At 31.4% G+C, this 19,658-nt stretch overlaps 1 pseudogene; it reads left to right on the top strand.

The window, feature by feature from the left end:
- The first annotated feature begins 18,438 nt into the window (after positions 1-18,438).
- On the top strand, positions 18,439-19,343 carry LOC149212703 (protein SMALL AUXIN UP-REGULATED RNA 10 pseudogene; annotated as a pseudogene).
- Positions 19,344-19,658: the final 315 nt, after the last annotated feature.

Below are 19,658 nucleotides of genomic sequence, written 5' to 3'. Positions count from 1 at the left end.
ACAGCGGCCGAGATTGAATACATCTCTCTACGGTGTACATATTTCTGAGAATATTCAAGGTTTGCAAGATATACGATTCCATATTAGATTTGTTTTTACTTTTTACATCGTCTATTCTTTTGTGCAGTTAGATGTCATTAGAGTTGATCATGTTCCAGCCTGGGTCATGAACTTGAACTGAGAATCAAGTTTATCTACATAATTTCATATCAATTGTAATAAGCTTTTGCAGTTAATAAATAGTTTGGATTTATTATAATTAAGATTAATCAATTATAGAAATTCGAAGGTTAATGATGCAAATTTGTAACCATTAAAATAATTATTATAATTTTTATATAATGATTTGTAACTATAGATTTTGATGATTATAATGGTAGTAATTAACAGCTTATTGAAACTGAACAAGGTAAGAGATGTTGGATTTTCACACTCATTTTATGGGGAATGGTTACTCAGTGATCCACTTTGGGACCACTCAAAGGATAATGATAATGGTTTGGAAGTTTACTAATGCATGTTGGTTTTGGTGTTGGGACCACTCAAAAGATAATGATAATGGTTTGGAAGTTTACTAATGCATGTGAGTTTTGGTGTAACTAAAATGGAATGTGAGTATATGATCGATAATTTCATAAACAATAATTTTATGGTGTTTTGGTAATTGACCAATGCCTACTTTCACTACAAAATTCGTGATTTTTTTTTAATGTGTATGTTTGTGTGCCCTTGGGTGTCCCTTCAAAATAAAAATAAAAAATAAAAATTATGTTCTAAATAAAAAATATATTTTAAAAAAATGAATATGTTGTAATGTAATTAGAAGTAAAAAGAAATTGTGAATATTTAAATTTTATATTTTTCAAAAATATTTGAAAAGGAGATTTAAATAAACTATTTGAAGATATATGTTAACTAATTAATGTCGATATCAATTTCAGATATATCTATATATAGAAAAAATGATTTTTTTTATGGTTAAACATTTTGTTTAATCATATATATATATTTTATTTAGCATTGAAAAATACAATTTAAATAATAAAAAATAACATATTATATTTTGCACTCTAAAAAATTTGTATGTAAATAAATCACATTAGAATTTGTTAAGTAACCACTAATGTAGTTCATCATCTCTTACTCTCTTAAAGTCAAATAAACCATATAATCTTGATAAATGATAATCATATTCATCCTCATTACTCTTTTAAACTCTTTTTCTTAAAAAAAAAAACAAAACGAAACAAAATAAAACAAAACAAACACACTATTATTTAATTATTTTGAAAAAAACATTATTTCGATGGCGTTAAGAATACTTAAACCCCTCAACACAAGTTTTTGAAAAAAAAAAATTATCTACTGAAACCTATACCTTCATTTTTTTTTATCCTACTGAAACCTATATGTTTAACATAGATTCAAGCATTTCCCAAAAATTACTTAAAAAAATTAAATTATTTATTTTAAATAAAATATATTAAATTATAGATTTATAATTCCACAACATGAATATGTTTTCAATATATTTTTATAAATATAAACATAAAATTAAAATAAACATATATCTCATTAGATTAAAAAAATAGTAAAATAATTTTTAAAAATAAAATAGGTTAAATATAAATTCATAATTACACGTCTTCTCTATTGTTAAAGAAATAAATATAAATTTTTAAATAAATAAATATAAAATTCAAATGAATATTGCTCATTCATATTATTTATGTATAATTATCATTATTATTTTAGTATAAATTTAATAAATTTAACTAAAAAGTTCTAAGTTATTATTATTATTATCTATTTTTAAGGTTATAGTTAAGTAAGATACTAAATTAGTTTGTATGAGATTTTTTTGTTTGTGGGATAAGGAACTAGATAAGGGACCCCCTTTCTCGCAACTATTTGGCTGATATATTTACAAAAGCATACACATACTACACCTCTAGTTTTGAACTTGTAATCTCTTGGAAGTAAACACATGCTCTTAATAAATTTTGATAATACAATCTAAAATAAAAAAGCATACACAACTATTTAAGATGTATAAATAAATACAATTTATTAAAAAAAAAAATAATAAACTTTTAGCACAGTTGAATATATAGTTCAAATAAATCCTTACCATCAAGAAGCAAACAGATTGTAAAGGAAATTAGTCCAAAAGAAACAAAGAAACAAACAAGAAAACATTGAACAATTAGTTAGATTAAGGGAATTTATATTAAAACAACCTAGCCTTATGATGAACTACACTTGTTGGTTCCGAAAGCTTTGGCAAAAAAATTTCTCATGTGATTTCTACCAAAAAAAACTTTGTTTAACCTATACCTAAATTCATTATTATGTATGTTTTGTATTTTTTATGGTAGTATTCTGGAAACGAAGTTAAGCATATGGCTTGAAAGTGAAGGTAAGCGGGCTAAAGGCCAAGCAGGTTTCAGAAGGCATCACTCAAAAACAGACCACCTTGTTACACTTAGGATCATTGTGGAAGAATGTCGTAATGATAAATCCAATTTATTTTGTTGTTTTTTGGACTTTAGAAAGGCTTTTGATACGGTTCCTAGATACAACCTTTGGAATACATTAGAAGAGCTAAATGTTCCTCTTGAGTTGAGAGCTGCTGCTATAAGGTTATACGAGAACGTAATTGCCAAACTAAAGAGCAATGAGGGGTGGTCAAAAGATATTAAGTGTAACATCGGAGTTAAACAAGGTTGTCCTCTCTCCCCTAACATATTTTGCATTTACATCGATAAGATTGAAGGCTATTTAGAGGAAGCAGGATGTGATGGCACGATCTTAGCTGGGATAGTCATTATCCTTCTTCTCTATGCTGACGATATTGTTCTTTTGGCAAGGTGCCTTTCTGATCTTGATAAGCAACTCAAGCTTCTTAAGGATTTCTGCTCTACCATGGGTATGACTGTTAACACTGGCAAAACAAAAGTTATGATTATCAAATCCAAGATGGACACTTACGCTAATTTTATGTATGACAATAATAACTTGGAGGAAGTGTATTCTTACAATTACCTAGGAATTGATATCCATCACAAGCTCAACTGGAACGATAGCATTGAGAAAAGGATTAATGGGGGGTGGAAAGCTTATTTTGGTCTTGAAAATAATTGTAAAACATCAAACCTCGTAATGTGGGATAAAAAGAAGTTCCTCTTTGAAACTTTAGTCACTCCTATTATCTTATATGGCTATGAGGTTTGGGGTTGCAGCATCTCCAAATAATCATGGAGAAAGATTGAGCAAATCCAGAAGTGTTTTATAACTTATAACCTGAAAATTAAAGTAATACACCCTATCCTATTCTCCTTATAGAAGCAGGTCTTTCCCCTATTGAGAGCCTAGCTATGCTTAGGTTTCTGTTGTACAAGCACAAGCTCAATAACATAGACGATCATAGACTTCCTAAGCTATCTTTAAATTCCAGCCAAAACCACCTAAGGCTCAATCGAGGATGGCATAAAGACACAAGGGCCCGGTTAAACTATTGGGAGATCAACGAGAATGATGCATTGCAAAACATAAATAACATTAAAGATATTGTTACTTCTACGTTGAAAGAAAAATTGTGGTGTGAGAAAGATTTAGTGTCTAAAAGAAAATTAAATTATTATAAGAAGGTCATCAACCCCACCCTTGAAGATCAAAAGTATCTCTCTATTTTAACTAGCTCAAAGAAGAAAATTAATATAGCAAAGATTAGAACGAATTCTCATGAGCTCCATAGTGAAACAGGTCATTGGGCAGTTCCTAAAATGCCATGGATGGGAAGGATCTGCCATATTTGTGAGAATAGGAGCATCGAGGATGAAAACCACTTCCTCTTAGAGTGCCCTGCGTACAACCACATTAGATCTCAATTTCACAATCTTTGTTACAATACTGACCTTCCTAGCCTTTTACAATGTCAAAATTATAATGAGCTCGGGAGACTTCTCTCCAAGCTTTTTGAGCATAGGAATAAAATCTTAAATCAAAATAAATAATTTGTTTATTTGGATCCGATAGATCATTGTTTGGTCTCAGCGGACTTTAACCACCATTATCATCATCATCAAAAATAAAATAAAATTATCCATTAAATAGAATTGAGAGATTGTCCTCCAAATCTCAAGTCTCTTGTTTCGTTTTAGCGTGATGTTATAATGTCATGTCCAACTCCCATCATGCGTTGGAACTATGTGTATTTTGCAGTTTCACGTGATTGCTGCAAACTAATATTTGTATTTAATGCATGCAAGTAACAAATAAATACACACTAAGGTTGTTCTTTCAAAATTTCATTCTATGTACTCGTCATACATGATATTAACTAAACAAACATACAAGCAAAACAAGTCATCATTACTAAATAAAACTGAAGCCTTATCAACCCATTACAACTTAAATAATTAAAACTAAAACATTTATATATATGTGAAATTGTTGATTTTGGTGGGCTATAGATTAATTAAAGATCAACGCATTATGAAATACGGTAATATCCTAAGGCAATGACAATAAAGGTGGAATTTTTAAATTTAAATATAAAAAATAATTTACAAACATATACACTATAAAAATTAATAAAACATAAAATTTAAAGATGAATTTGGTCGATTTATTTATCACTTTAAATTGGATATTATTTTCGTAATATCAATGTTTTATTTGTAGGTACAAATATGCTAGAGGCGTATAGATTCCTCCCAATATGCATAAAATTGCGTAGGACTTTCCGCAGCAACACGACATGTTAGAAAAGTTATGACAGTTTTGGTAAAAATGATAAGCGTTTTGGGAAGATGGTCGAAGTCCATATTTATTATATATTTTACACAATAAATACTAAACTAACGTGTTATCACTTTACCCTGATCAGGGGATCTATTTGCACTCCACGACAACCACCAACAAAAAAACCAATTCTGAAATAAAACAGCTCTACACCACAATAATTATTATGATGCTAGTAACATGAACATCTAGTTTTTGTCCGGAAAAAGAGTTATCACAATAGATAAAACATATCATTCATATCTTCTAAATGTAATTAAAAAAGTTTATTTGAAGTTAGATTTTTTAATGTTTTTTTTTTAATTTTTTGTGTTTAGTATAATCATATTAAAAATGTTAATTGGTTGATATAACTAAACACTTCATAAATATAATAAAAAAAATTATTACAATATGAAAATTGTTTTATTAATGCACAAATCTATTTAATTAATCATGTATAAAATGTTTATTGTCACTTTTAACTTAAATAAAAAAAGAATTATAAATTAATGTTATAAATAATAATCTCAAATCTCCGAATAGCATTTAGAATTAGAATAATCTCAAATCCCGAAATAGCACAAATCTAAATTTTTAAATTTATTAAAACTAGTGGGTCATTTTATTAAATGAAATTTGCTTCTATATAAATGAATAGTATAAATAATAATGAGAAAAATATCATGGAAGAACTAATTATAATTGGAATAATCTCAAATCTCTAAAAAATCTGTGAGCGAGATCTATACAAAAGAATCTAATTTTTTAAATTTACTAAAAACCAATGCAATCTAACAAATTCTTTAAAACACTATAACCATTAACAAACATTAAAACTCAACATATTCTAAATATATTCCTTTGAGAATCAATCTAAACTCTCAATTAAAAATATATTACAGCTTGAAAAAATATAAAATCATCTTATTCAACTTATTAAAAAATCCCTATATAAATAACTTGGGTTGAAAATTAACTATATCTGTAACTTGTATTTCTTCCATAGATATGTGATGCTTCGATAACTGAAGTTCCCTACTTAGAAAATTGTTGTTATCCTCTCCATAAACATAAATATGGATAATCCTAATAAACTGAGTATATTTTTCTCCCATCACAATATTAATGAAAGTAAACAATTTTTTTTTTTATGTTAATTTTCTTTTAGTTATTTAATAATTAAGTTTAAGTTTAGTTTCCTTAGTGAAGTTTATCTAGTAAATTCTTGAAAATGTAAAATAACAATAAATACACAATTTTAAATTCAAATTTTCTAGATGTGATAATTTTTCTTCTCACTAAGAATATATTAGTAATCACATTAAGAATATCAATGTGGTTGATATAGCTGAAGGCTTCATAAATATGACCAAAAAACTATTGTAACATGAAAAATGCCTTACTAATGCACAAATTTACTTAATCATGTATAAAATGTTGAAAAGTAGTAGAGCATTTTGTTAAAAAAAATTCTTATATATAAATGAATAGTATAAATAATAATGAGAGAAATATCATGGAGGAGCTTATTTGAATTGGAATAATCTCAAATCCCTAGAAAATTGGTGAGCCAAAACTATAACTTATGCTGAACATATTCTCTTGAGAATCCATCTCGACTCTCCATTAAAAAATATCACAACTTGAAAAAAAATGTGAAATCATTTAATTCAACCCATTAAAAAATGGCTTGCGTTGAAAATTCACTACATCGGTAGCTTGTACTTCGATACCTGAAGTTACCTTTTTAGAGTTTGATTTTCACTGTTGCTATCCTCTCCATAAACGTAAATATGGATAATCCTAATAAACTGAGTATATTTTTCACCCATCACAATATTAATGAAAATAAACAATTATAATTTTTATGTTAATTTTCTTTTAGTTATTTAATAATTAAGCTTAAGTTTAGTTTCTTTCGTGAAGTTTATCCGGTAAATTCTTGAAAATGTAAAACTATAAATACACAATTATAAATTCAAATCCTCCAAACGTTCACTTAATGATATGTCGGGGAGGTCTGATTGACTTAGTTTTTCACATGTGACTCAAACCCGTCTCACAGTATTACAAAGCAAACCCTGTTACGCATTCATCTAGTAAAAAATCTATTAAAAACCTATCGCATGAAGTTTATCGATTCTTCTATACAATATAGTTTTAATATGTAGTCTATCACTCTTTCTGAATTTGAATATGATGAAAAGTTTGTAGTAAATAATATGATACATAAATTGTGTTTGGTATAAGCTAAGCATTACAAACCATCATAACTATATTTAATTAATTAATTATGGATGATATATGCAGAGGAATTTTTATTTGTATGACAAATTTTATTGCTATATATTATATAAATTATTGATAAATAAATAAATTTTAGTTTAAAATTTTTTATAAATTTTAGTAAGATTATGAAAATCTCTTTTTAGAATTTTTTAAAAATTTTGGTTACGGTTGTCAAAATTCAAGATTTTGAGTGCTCAAGAAATTCTTGATAGTGCTGAATATATTTCCACGATAAAAAAACCAATGAAGCACTTCAATTTCCAGATTCTTTGAAAAAAAATTACGAAATTCTAAAGAAAAAAAAGTGGAACCTATTTTGTTAGATCGGCAAAAGGATCCATAAATAATATTAGGAAAATCTATTATTATTAATATAATTAATAATTAAATAAAAATTCAATAATAATAAATAATTTCAAATTAAATAATAATAATAATAATATTATTATTATTATTATTATTATATACAACCACATTAGATCTCAATTTCACAATCTTTGTTACAAAACTGACCTTCCTAGCCCTTTACAATGTCAAAATCATAGTGAACTCCGGAGACTTCTCTCCAAGTTTTTTGAGAATAGGAATAAAATCTTAAATCAAAATAAATAATTTGTTTCTTTAGATCCTATAGACCAATGCTTGGTCTCACCAGACGTTAACCACCACCACCACCATCATCATCATCATAAATTAATAATAAATATTTATTATTTATTCATAAATAAATATTAATAATTATTATTATTACTATCTTGTGAGCCTGCCTCATCCAATAGGTTTTGTGTTGACCCATAATTAGTTAGTCAAACATATAAAATTTATTTTGATTTAACAAATTTTAACTCTATAGAATATTTTTTTTATTTTTTATAAAATAATTATTAATATTTATTTTTATAAAAACTATAAAAACTTATTAATACTTATTTTTGTTATTATTAACTAAAAAAATTAAACAATTTATTGCACAATATATGGTAAAGATTGGTTTTCTAATTATTACATTTTTATTAATACAATGTATTTATTCTTTTTTTTGCTATATTAATAATTTTTAAAACTAATAATTATATTAAAAAGAAATCAATTAAATATTTTAAAACTGTTTCTTGAATAAGGTCTAAATTTTGCAGTAACCCCAGCCAAAATTCCTATATATGACATTATAAGTAATATTGAAGTCATCATAAAAAACATTGACCAAAACAAAGCATAAGAAATAAGACAAGATGTGTCCAGAATTCTTAGAAATGCCAGACCTCCCCCAGCAACATATCCAAAGAGGAAGCCATAGCCTTAAAAAACATCAGAAACAACAAGAACATTGTTATCTTAAAAGCCTACAAAGGTAATGCCACGGTCATCATGAATAGGATTGACTATGAGCATAAAATGGAAGAACACTTAGTCAACAGTGGTTGTTATAGAGTTTTAAACAAAGACCCTAGCAGTAAAATTCTTCGCCTAGTAAGTGATAAAATTAAATGCTCCTCCCTTGATGCCTCCATTAAGAAAAAATTAATTCCTAATAATGCCATTATCCCTAGAATTTATGGAGTGCCTAAAATCCACAAATCTGGTGTTCCATTAAGACCTATAGTGAACACTATAGGATCCCCCACTTACTGGTTAGCTAAATATCTAGCAAGCAAACTTAGACCCTTATCAGGGACCACTCCTTCTTACATCAAAGATTCCTCCTCCTTCATAGATTGGATCAAAAACCTAGAATTTAACGACAATGACCTAATGGTTAGCTTTGACGTGGTATCTCTCTACACTATGATTCCTGTAGATGAAGCCTTAGAAGTCTTAAAGAACATTACAGACTTAGAAACAGTGGAACTTATAAGCATTTGCCTTAAATCTTCATACTTCAGTTTTAAAGGTAAAATTTATGAGCAAACTCATGGTGTTGCAATGGGCTCTCCATTATCTCCATTGATTGCCAATCTTTACATGGAACACTTTGAGCAAATGGCCCTTAGGTTTTTCCCCCTCACACCTGAAGAATGGAAACGATTTGTAGATAATATTTTTGCTAAATGGAGCCATGGTATAGATAAGCTCATGGATTTCTTATCACATATAAATAGCCTCTCTCAACTCATAAAATTCACCATTGAAATTGAGAAAGACAACCAGCTCCCCTTCTTGGATGTCCTCCTCACCAAGAAAGATGGTAAGCTGAGCCACAAAGTCTTCAGAAAACAGACCCACACCGACAGATATCTTCATGCAAACTCCCACCACCATCCTAAGCAAAAAATGGGTGTCATCAAAACCCTAACCACCAGAGCCTCTAGAATCTCTGACCCAGAGCATCTAGATGAAGAACTTGTCCATCTCCATAAAGTTTTTGTAAACAATGGCTATCAACATCACACCATCCGCAAAATAATTAAAGATTCCTTAAGCAGTAAACAAATTAAAAGAAAATCGTTTGAAAACCCTGGAATTTCCCTTCCCTATATCAAAGGTACCACCGATAAAATTGCCAAAGTTCTCGCTAAGCACAGCATCATGGTAGCTTTCACACCCCCTAACACCATAAAAAGCATGCTTGAATCTGCTAAAGATGCAATTGACCCTAAAAATCACAAAGGCGTTTATTCGATTCCATGTTCATACGGTAAAGTTTATATAGGGGAAACAGGCAGATCCTTTGGAGTAAGACTAAAAGAGCACATTAGTGATATTACTAGAAATAGGTCTGATAAATCAGGTCTAGCAGAACACGGTTGTTCCTCCTCTCACTATATATGTATGGAACAAGCTAAATTAATCCATAAGGAAGACCACTATTTAAAAAGAAGAATTAAAGAAGCAATTGAAATTGAAAAATCCTCTAACAATATGAATAGGGATGATGGTCTGAAACTTAGTAATACCTGGAAACCCTTACTAAATAAAGTAAAGTAACTTTAATTTTTACAAATTCCTCCCTGAGATAGCATTCACAGCTCATGCTTTTAATATAAAAATCAAATTTAATTAAAATTAAAATTATATATATATATATATATATATATATATATATATATAGATTAACTAATTAAAACAAAATTAAAACTAAATTTAAAATTAATTTAATTAATTAATTAATTAATTAAATTAAATTAATTGTAACTTAAATTTAGTTTAAATTTATTCTAACTTTAATTTAGCTTTATCTTAGGTTAAATTAATTTAACTTAACTTAGGTCAAAGTAATTTAATTTAAGTTTAAATTAATTTAATTCAGGTTAATTAATTTGAATTTTATTTTTAATTTAGGTAAACTAATTTAACTTAGATTAAAACAAAAATTTATTAGGTTAGATTAATTTAACCTAATTAAAATTAATTTAGGTTCAATTAATTTTTATTTTTATTTTTTTCCGAAGAAAAAGCGAACTTTTTATTAAGAAAAATAAAAAGTTACATTGCATATGCTGAGCATTTCCAGAAGCATAAAAGCATTCAGTAAGTTGCCACATGGGTTCGCAGCGTTAGTAAACTAACGTGCACAAAGAATAAGAAAGAGAAAAGAAAAGAGAAAGAAGAAGCCTGGTTCCCGACAGTGAGTAAAAAACTCACGCTTCAGGTTTTTCTCCCCTTTTTCTTTTCAACCTTGCGCCACTCTCCCACAGTGGGCTCGGTCGAAGCAATGACTAACTGGGTTGATACATTCAGATGCCCTGTTTCTTTGTCTGAATCTGAAGTATCTGAGTGATGATGCCGTTTGATGCCTCCATTGCCTTGATCCACGCTTGTCATCTCTGCCTGATTTTGCTGGGTCTCTGCCTGATTTGAGTGTGACTATGAATCCTTGTTGACTGCTATATTTTCCTTCTGGTTCTCTATTTCAGCCTCCTCAATGGGGGTATCATCCTCCTCTGCTTCTGTTTCTTCGTATTATGATACCGAGGGGGCTTTCTTTCCCGCGGTTCTCTTCTTCATGACAGAATCTATGTTCTGCCATCCTTTGTGCTTCCTTTGTTGTGGCTCGCTCTTGTTTAGACTTTTGCATGCATTGAACAGATGACCTGTTTGTTGACATCCCCTGCATCTGAATGCTGTATTCTCATAGTCCAGAGGTTGTTTCCACTGTGTATTGTTGAAATTCAGGATGATGCTTTCCGGTAACCCTTGGCTGAGATCTACCTCGACACATATTCTAGCAAAAGTAAAAATTCCTTTTAAGTGTCTATCTGTATCGATCTTTAACATTTTTCCAAGAGTATTCCCTATAACTGATAAGGTCTTGAAGTGCCAGAAATGTATCGGAAGGTTATGCAACCTTACTCATACCGGCATCCTTGATACCACCATGGTATTTGGATCAAATTTCGGGAACCAAGGGGTAACAAATAATCCCGCACTGCCCCAGAACCATGGTCCTTCGGTGAGTACTTTTTCCCTTTCTTCTTCAGCGCGAAAAATTACTATGAAGAAACCCTTCGAGCATAGGTGGATCTGGCAGTTTGTTGTCCAGGCCGTATGGATCCATTGATACAAAGTATTTGTTCTAGGCCAGAAACCATTAAATCTACAAATAATGGCTTTTTTTTGTAGATCTGAGAATATGCACTCTACCTCTGGGATATCCAGTGGAATGGAGGGGCTCTCTGGTACTTCATCCACGATATACTGCCCTGGAGGTATATTAACAGCTGCATGTTCTTTCCCCTTTGTAGGTTCTTTCTCTTTTGCTGCGTCGCGGTAGGATCCTGTAGGTTTTGATGTAGATCCCTTAGATCCACCTCTCAATCGGTGAGTGAGGATAATTGTTGAATCTTTTGCAACCTTGTAATGCTGGAGTGTGTATTGTTCCTGCAAGCATACCCCAGAAAGTATTAGGATTTGGAGTGCCACTGAAATTCCCAATCTGTCCTGGATCTCGTTTTTTAGCTCCCAAATGCTCGTCCATTCCCAGATCTGCACGCAAATGTGTCTGCCTTCTGTAGTTTTGATGAAGACCTGTTTCAGATCTGCTGTATCTGCCTTGCTCAAATCCCGTTTTTCAGATTTGTAATCTGGATCTGACGAGGTATCATTTTGATTCTGCCTATCTCTGTCCAGATCTGGTAGATCCATCTCTAACCTACCATGCGGAGCCCTGATCTGCTCTGCAGAAGGCGGATGAAACTCAAAACCCTGGGGGACCGCCTCCCCTCTGCTCGATCTGTGCTTGGTGCCACCGATCTGCAGCCTGAGATCTCGAATGTTGGCTGGATCAGGTAGATCTGGGCCGGATCTGAAGAGTTTTGGCCACTGCATTGAAGGAGGGAGCAGTTCTGCAACATGCAGGCCCCCCCTGCCATTTCTTTTTGCGTTCTGGCGCATCTTGCTCTCAAAATGCAGTGCGGCATGACGGCGGCTTTGTTCATAGTCGTAGTATGGCCCCACACTGCTCATCACCCCGGGAGCTTCCGCGTATGGCCATGCACCGCGGTGGTCTACCGATGAGGGCCTCTCTGTTTGAACCCGATGTATACCTTGCCGTGAGGATCGAGCACACAGATCCCTACCCTCGACGTATTCAGTTAACCTTCTCAGAGGATCGATGCTGAGAGGGGCGCGGTCTGCGTCCTTCCCTCCCTCGCCGTCTCCGTAAACCCCAAGAACATGGGTTACCTCCCCAGTGCGTTCGATACATGAAAACAATTCCCAAGCTCCCCACGCTGGATCCGACCCGCATGCCGACGATATCTGGCCCCATTGCGTGAGGTATCGAGGCCTGAACCTCCAAATCTCCTTGAGAAAACTGGTGAACGACGAGGGTTCGAAACCTTTGGACGCCTTCACGCTCTCCATCGTTCTTCGGAATTTCGGCACACCCCAACCCTTTCCCATCCAACATGGGTTCAATTAATTTTTATTTAGGTTAAAAATTAAATTAATTTATTTAATTTAGGTATATTAATTTAGGTTAAAGTAAAGAATTTTAGGTTCAATTAATTTTTTTTTTTTTAGGTTAGAAATTAAATTAATCTAATTTAATTTAGGTATATTAATTTAATTTAGGTTAAAGTAAATTATTTTAGGTTAAATTAATTTAGATTAAATCAATTTAGGTTAAATAAATAATTTAATTTAGATTAATTTTGGTTAAATTAACTTAGGTTAAATTAACTTAGGTAAAATTAATTGTTAGTTTTATTTTTAATTTAGGTCAGATTAATGTTATTTTTAAATTTAGCTTTTAGCTAAAATAAAATTTAAAAACAAAATTAAAATTAATTTAATTAATTTATCTATAAATACATGGAAATCTAGCCTTCCTCACCTCCCCTTAGTTATCTCTCCATCCTTCTATTAATAGGTTCACAATTTTCTTGGCTCTCTATTCTCAAAATACAGATCTCATTACCCTGATGATGGACTCACCTAGCTAGTCCGAAATGTCGGTTTCATAAATTGCTCACAGGTTTTTCCATTGAATTAAAAATAAATATTTTAATTTTAATTTTAATAAATATTGATGATGATGATAGTTAACGTCCGCTAAGACCAAATAATGGTCTATCGGTTAAATATGTGAGAGAGAAAATCTAAATTGAAATTTTAATAAAGTAAAACATACACATTTTTATAACCAAAATAATAAATCAATGTTATTATTATTTTTTCCAAATATAAATTTAAATTTTAAAAATAAAATATATGTATTTTTATATATTAGTAATTATAGTAAAAGATTTTTTATTGAATATTTTAGTTCAAATTTTAAGGAATTAAATATACAATTTTTTGTTCTGGAAAGACTAATATAGTTCAAATATAAATGCAAGTATAAGATGTTATAGATTTTTAAAGTTATGTTTGCATAAGTATTGAAATCCAAGCCTTGCTCTTTAATTACACAGATAGACTTTACCAATTAGTAAAACTTAAATTGATGGAATTATAAACTTTAACTCTAATTTGAATTTGATGTTTTTACTGTAATTTAGTTATATTTAAACTAAGCCGTAGTACTATCTACTATATAATACTTGTTATTATTAGTCCCTGCCTGGGACTAATAGCGATGGATCGTTGACCTACCATTACTTGATACTTTGACTTTGACTGGTTTTTTTTCGGTGTTTATTGAGACAATCTTATCTTATCCAAAGTACGTTGTGGTAAGCTAAAAATTATTTTTTCCATGTTTTGATAATACGTTCTACTTTACTAGTGAATCAGTGGTAATGGTAATGCAAGACCATTGATATTGAATGACATAAAGACATGGACATAAGTAAACATAAAGTTATCAGATGCGGAGGGCTAAAGCTGTTAATTATATTTAATTATTTTTTACCATTTATAGTAATTATTATTTTAATAATTATGTGAAAAATGTATTAATGTAAAATTGAGTGTATGTTTAGAATGAAATATATTATATTTATTTATTTGATTAGGAGGATAATGTTTATTTATTTGTTTAAATATTATTTTATTTTTTTATATTATATAAATTATTTTGTGATATTTGGTTTTAGGGTATTTTAAGTAATTGTTCAAATTTTACTATTTTCTTTTATTATTAACATAATTTAGTTTAGATTAGTTTTTAAACTCACTTATGTTTACTTTAGTTAAATATAATTTAAGTTGACATTTAAACGAAACTGTAATATATTAATATTCTTAAATAAAATAATTTTGTTTTACACATAAAGATCTCATAATTTTTATTAATCATATACTAATTAATAGGTATATCTTAATTAAATATATATGTGCATAACCAATATCATATAACTCTTTTATTGTTTTTCATTTTAATTTACTTTTACTTAAACTAACAACATAGAATATCTACTATGTAGTAATTGTTAAAGTAGAAATTTGATTTTGGTAAAGGAATCATAGATTTTCTGAATTACAAGATAAAATTTTACCCAAAGTTTTTGGTTCTGAAAACAATTGAGATCTTATTACAGCCTTCACCGTGCCCGATGCAAAAATATTGAAGCAATCTCATCTTATCCTAAGTTCTTTCTGGGGCCTGTTCCACGTTAAGCCAACACTTAATTTAGACATTTGTTCATAGATATATTTGCATGTTGACCACCTGTCAACGTATGGAACCCTGTCAACGCTTATATCACAAGCAGAGAACCCTGCGAGGAGCCTTTCAGCAAGCGGTCATTTTGAGTTCTCACATTATGTCCATTATTAATGTTAATCTGAGCAGCAGTACAATTTCATCTTTGTTTCTGGTTGCTAAGCATGTATTAAACTTCATGGAATACTAATTATATTAATTATTTTGATCAGGCCTTCTGGGCAGCTTGGCAAGGAGCTTGCACGAGTGCGTTGCCTTCTGTTTTCCTCGTTCCACAGGGAAAGAAGTATCTTGTTCATCCTATCAACTTCAAGGGTCCTTGCAGCGCTCCTGGTTTGACTGTTCTTGTAAGTATAATCAAGATGTTATCATTCTGCAAAATCTATTTTCTGATAGCATTGTCCAAGGCCTAATTTATCAGAGTTTTCATGTCATATCGGTGAATGTCTAACAGATATCAGGGACAATAGTTGCGCCAACGGACCTATGGAACTCAGAAGAACAAGGGGCATGGCTTCAATTCTCCTATCTGCAAGAAACAACAATCCAAGGTGGAGGCATTGTTGATGGGTCAGGCCAGAAATGGTGGGCATATTCTTGCGCCAACTTTAATAGCCAAGTAAGACAATTCTCATAGAAAAAAAATTAATACTTTTATTCTTCTTATCTTCATATAAACTAATAAAGTCATTTAAGATGCTGATTTATCACCACTATTATTGACGACTATGTATTTTTCTGCTGCACAGAGTTGCATGAGCAAAGTCCCACTGGTAAGCTCCGCCAAAAATTTGCTTCAATTGACCATGAAACTAAAAGTATGAACTCAATTTTTTAGTTTTTGGCTGATGATCTCATAATCAAACTCCACAACCTCTTGGGTGACAAGTATGATATTTTATCATTTTTTTTTTTTAATAGAGAAAGAAAGATTTAGATCTATTTTGAAATATGCAAAACTAAATCTCCGCACCTAACCATTAATCCATATTTTCAAAATCATCGTTATTGCTTCAATCAATTCCCAATGATATTTATCTTAAACCTAGATCTCTACTGGGCCTAGATGTTTCCGATTCCTTGAAATGCCAATCTTCATTTTGAATTGAATTTTCAGTTATGGATCGAATTTATCTTGATTTGTCTGTCAAACTGCGCAAGTGGTCTCTTATCGCGGGTCGATTGCCGGGGCGGACGGAAAACGAGATAAAGATCTATTGGGATACCCACATTAAGAAAAAAAAATTGAGAAGAGAATTCGACCCCCAGTCCCATCGCGCCCTATGGCTGCCTGACAATCCTCAGCTCTCCGTTTGCTGACGACCACGAAATCTCGGCTTCGCGGAGCCCGAGAACAGCAGAGATAACAGACTTCTTCCAACATGACTAGTCGGAAAGCGCGCCGATCGAGCCCGCCGCTTCTGAAAATGAAGAGCATGGTGACCTCAATCTTGATTTGTGTATGAGCTTGCCATCAAAGTCGCCCTGCGCCAAAAACAGAGCTTTGAGCGGGAATGGAACCACGGACTCAAATTTTAATTTGGGTCGTGGACTGTTTTGTGTTTATATTCGGTGTCTTTATATCTCTAATAAATGACGTATATAATGGAGGTTCATATAAAAAACTATTTTTAATATAAAAGTTAGTAATTTTATTTCTTTCTGATTTTTACATCATATCTGATTCCTAAAATAAATAATTATAAAAACCAAGCATATCATTTTTTATGATCTTAATTAGTTAATAATTGATTATTTTCCTAAACAAGCTTAATTTTTATCATATATTGGGCCATATTGAATATAGAATAGTTTTTTTTAATTGTAAATAAAATTTTTAGGTCATATTGAATATAGAATAGTTTTCGTTTTAATTGCAAATGAAAATTTAAAATAAATAGAATGTCATATTTTTCTTCTTCTGAAAATAACTGCTTTCAATCCATTATTATAAAAAAATTACATATCTAAATACAAAGAAATTATTATAAAAAAAATTTACATATATAAATACAAAGAAATTTAACTGTTTCTAAAATATTTAAAACCTAAAATCGAGTGTATTGTTATCGAATTTACATTAACATAAATTTAAAATTCCAACCTTCTTCGAGTGATCGACTTGTGCATTATGTTTCCTCTTACCGTCGTCGTCCCATCTTGGATGAAACGAAAAGTCTTGCATGATATCATTCAACTATTCACTGGTTAGATTTGTCTATTTGATACTTGGTGTAACTATCGTTAAAGAAGCAAAACAATCCACAGCGCCTATAAAATATTATCCAAGACTTTTTCAAGCACCGTTATGATAGTATGATCGTCCTACCCAACACCCACTTGAATTGATGTCAGCGAACTTCTTTGCCGAAAGCACGAAAAATGGTGCACAAATCAAAAAAGGGCTTCATTTGTGATTGAGGGAGGTCATTCGCTTACCGCAGGGACTACCGGCTGCATGCAGCACTTGTTAAATTTTGATAATATTTTTCGAATTAATCACATTATCAAAATCAATATAAATTATAAAAACTTAAAATCAAATATTATTCAATTTTTAATAATATGAATAATAAATATTATTTATTATTTGTTAATAATAAATATTTTTTTATTCAATATTAAATTTCGTTCCGTATGAGCTAAGCATTACAGATAATAGCCATTTCATGCTACAAGTTGTCTGAATTTGAATCTGATGAAACAAATAGTAGTCGTTTCATTCCAAAAACTGTCTGGATCTGAATATGACGAGAGGAGGACATTCAACTACTCTGTCGGCAATCCTGCAATAAATCTAATATCCTTCATAACACACGCCAAATTCCACGTGAACATCTACTTTGCATTCAATATGGGCAATTTTGTCGCTAGGCACAGACAATCACACAGGAATTCACTTTGAGAAAAATATCTGCTAATAATTTCTTTATTGGATTACAATTACAGCGGCCATTCAAAAATAACAAATCAGAAAAGTAAGTAATCCATTCATCCTACTTTATACGGCTGGAATACTCAGAAAATCGGTTCTGATAAGACTTCACACATTTTATGGATGATAAGAAAGACGTTGTAATCGGTTCTGATAAGACTTCACACATTTTATGGGTGATAAGAAAGACGTTGTAATTTCACTCATTGATATTTGTCTGCAAGCATCCCTACACATGGAGGGGCCACGCTCGTGGTACTTAGTCGATTTTTATTGCAGGTGGGCCTGGAAGTCCGTCTTCGAAGCATCTTGTATATTGTACATAAAGACACAGTGGACCATATCGTTGTTATACACCATTACCATCTTATCACTTGAAATCTCTGCTTCCGCTCATTAGATTCTCACTTTCACTTGTTATATATACAAATCGTATGCGTCCTTTCCACAGCAAGTCTGTGCAAGTTTCTCATTAGGAATCGATTTTAAGGAAGAAATTTGAATTTGATTTCTATCCTCCAGTCTCGTCTAATCCATGACAATGGCAAGAAGATTGAGAAATCCTCAAGTTATACTTTTGAGGCAGATAATCAAAGTACTTCGCAAGTTTGCAAAGGGTTATAAGGCGACCAGATATGCCCTTTGTCCAGAGAAGAGTCGGTACTTCATGATGGAGGATGAGGCCCTGGGCACCTCATGCAGTGCTCTGCCCACAGATGTTCCCAAGGGACACTGTGCGGTGTATGTTGGGAAGGAACGAAGGAGGTTTATCATTCCTGCCACTTATTTCAATCATTCTCTGTTCCGGACATTGTTAGAGAAGGCCGAAGAGGAGTATGGGTTTGGTCACCAGATGGGGCTCACCCTTCCATGTGACGAAGTTGCTTTCGAATATCTGACGTCCATGTTTGGAAAAGCAGTACGTGCAAATTCGAAGCTAGATGAAATCATTGATTTCAAAAAGGCGATGGGCAGCGCATACTAAGTGTACAGGATTATGCAATTTATCGTTCCCGTACACTCTTCTAAGACGAGAGTAGATCAATCGTCATATCCTCTGCAACATTTTCCATCTCTAAGGATGAAACATGATTCAATATCCTCGGATTTCAGCAATCTCAGGATGCGTGGTAGTGGAAACGGTTTGGTGTAAATCCAGACACTTCTGCCGGAGTTAATTTCCAGGGAAAGAAGCATATGGAATTAAACATCAACCAGAGAGCCTTTGTCTAAAATTTGGCATAGCAGTCATGCTGAAATTTGAAACCCTTATTGAGGGCTCACGAGATTAGTTTTCTCTTCCTCCGAAATGTATATATTTTTAAGGAAGATTACTGATATCGGAGGCCCTTATTGACAGCGGCCGAGGTTGATTTTATCTCTCTACGGTGTACATATTTCTGAGAATCTTCAAGGTTTGGAAGATATACGATTCCATATTAGATTTGTTTTTACTTTTTACATCGTCTATTCTTTTGTGCAGTTAGATGTCATTAGAGTCATGTTCCAGCCTGGGTCATGAACTGAGAATCAAGTTTATCTACATAATTTCATATCAATTGTAATAAGCTTTTGCATTTAATAAATAGTTTGGATTTA

The sequence above is a fragment of the Pinus tabuliformis genome, chromosome 1_1 (assembly GCF_031772625.1).
Source record: "Pinus tabuliformis cultivar Carrire ecotype Pingquan chromosome 1_1, CPIR1, whole genome shotgun sequence".
In the NCBI taxonomy this organism is placed as follows: domain Eukaryota; kingdom Viridiplantae; phylum Streptophyta; class Pinopsida; order Pinales; family Pinaceae; genus Pinus; species Pinus tabuliformis.
Note: the sequence above shows the minus strand (reverse complement) of the source record. Positions and strands in the feature narration are given on the sequence as shown.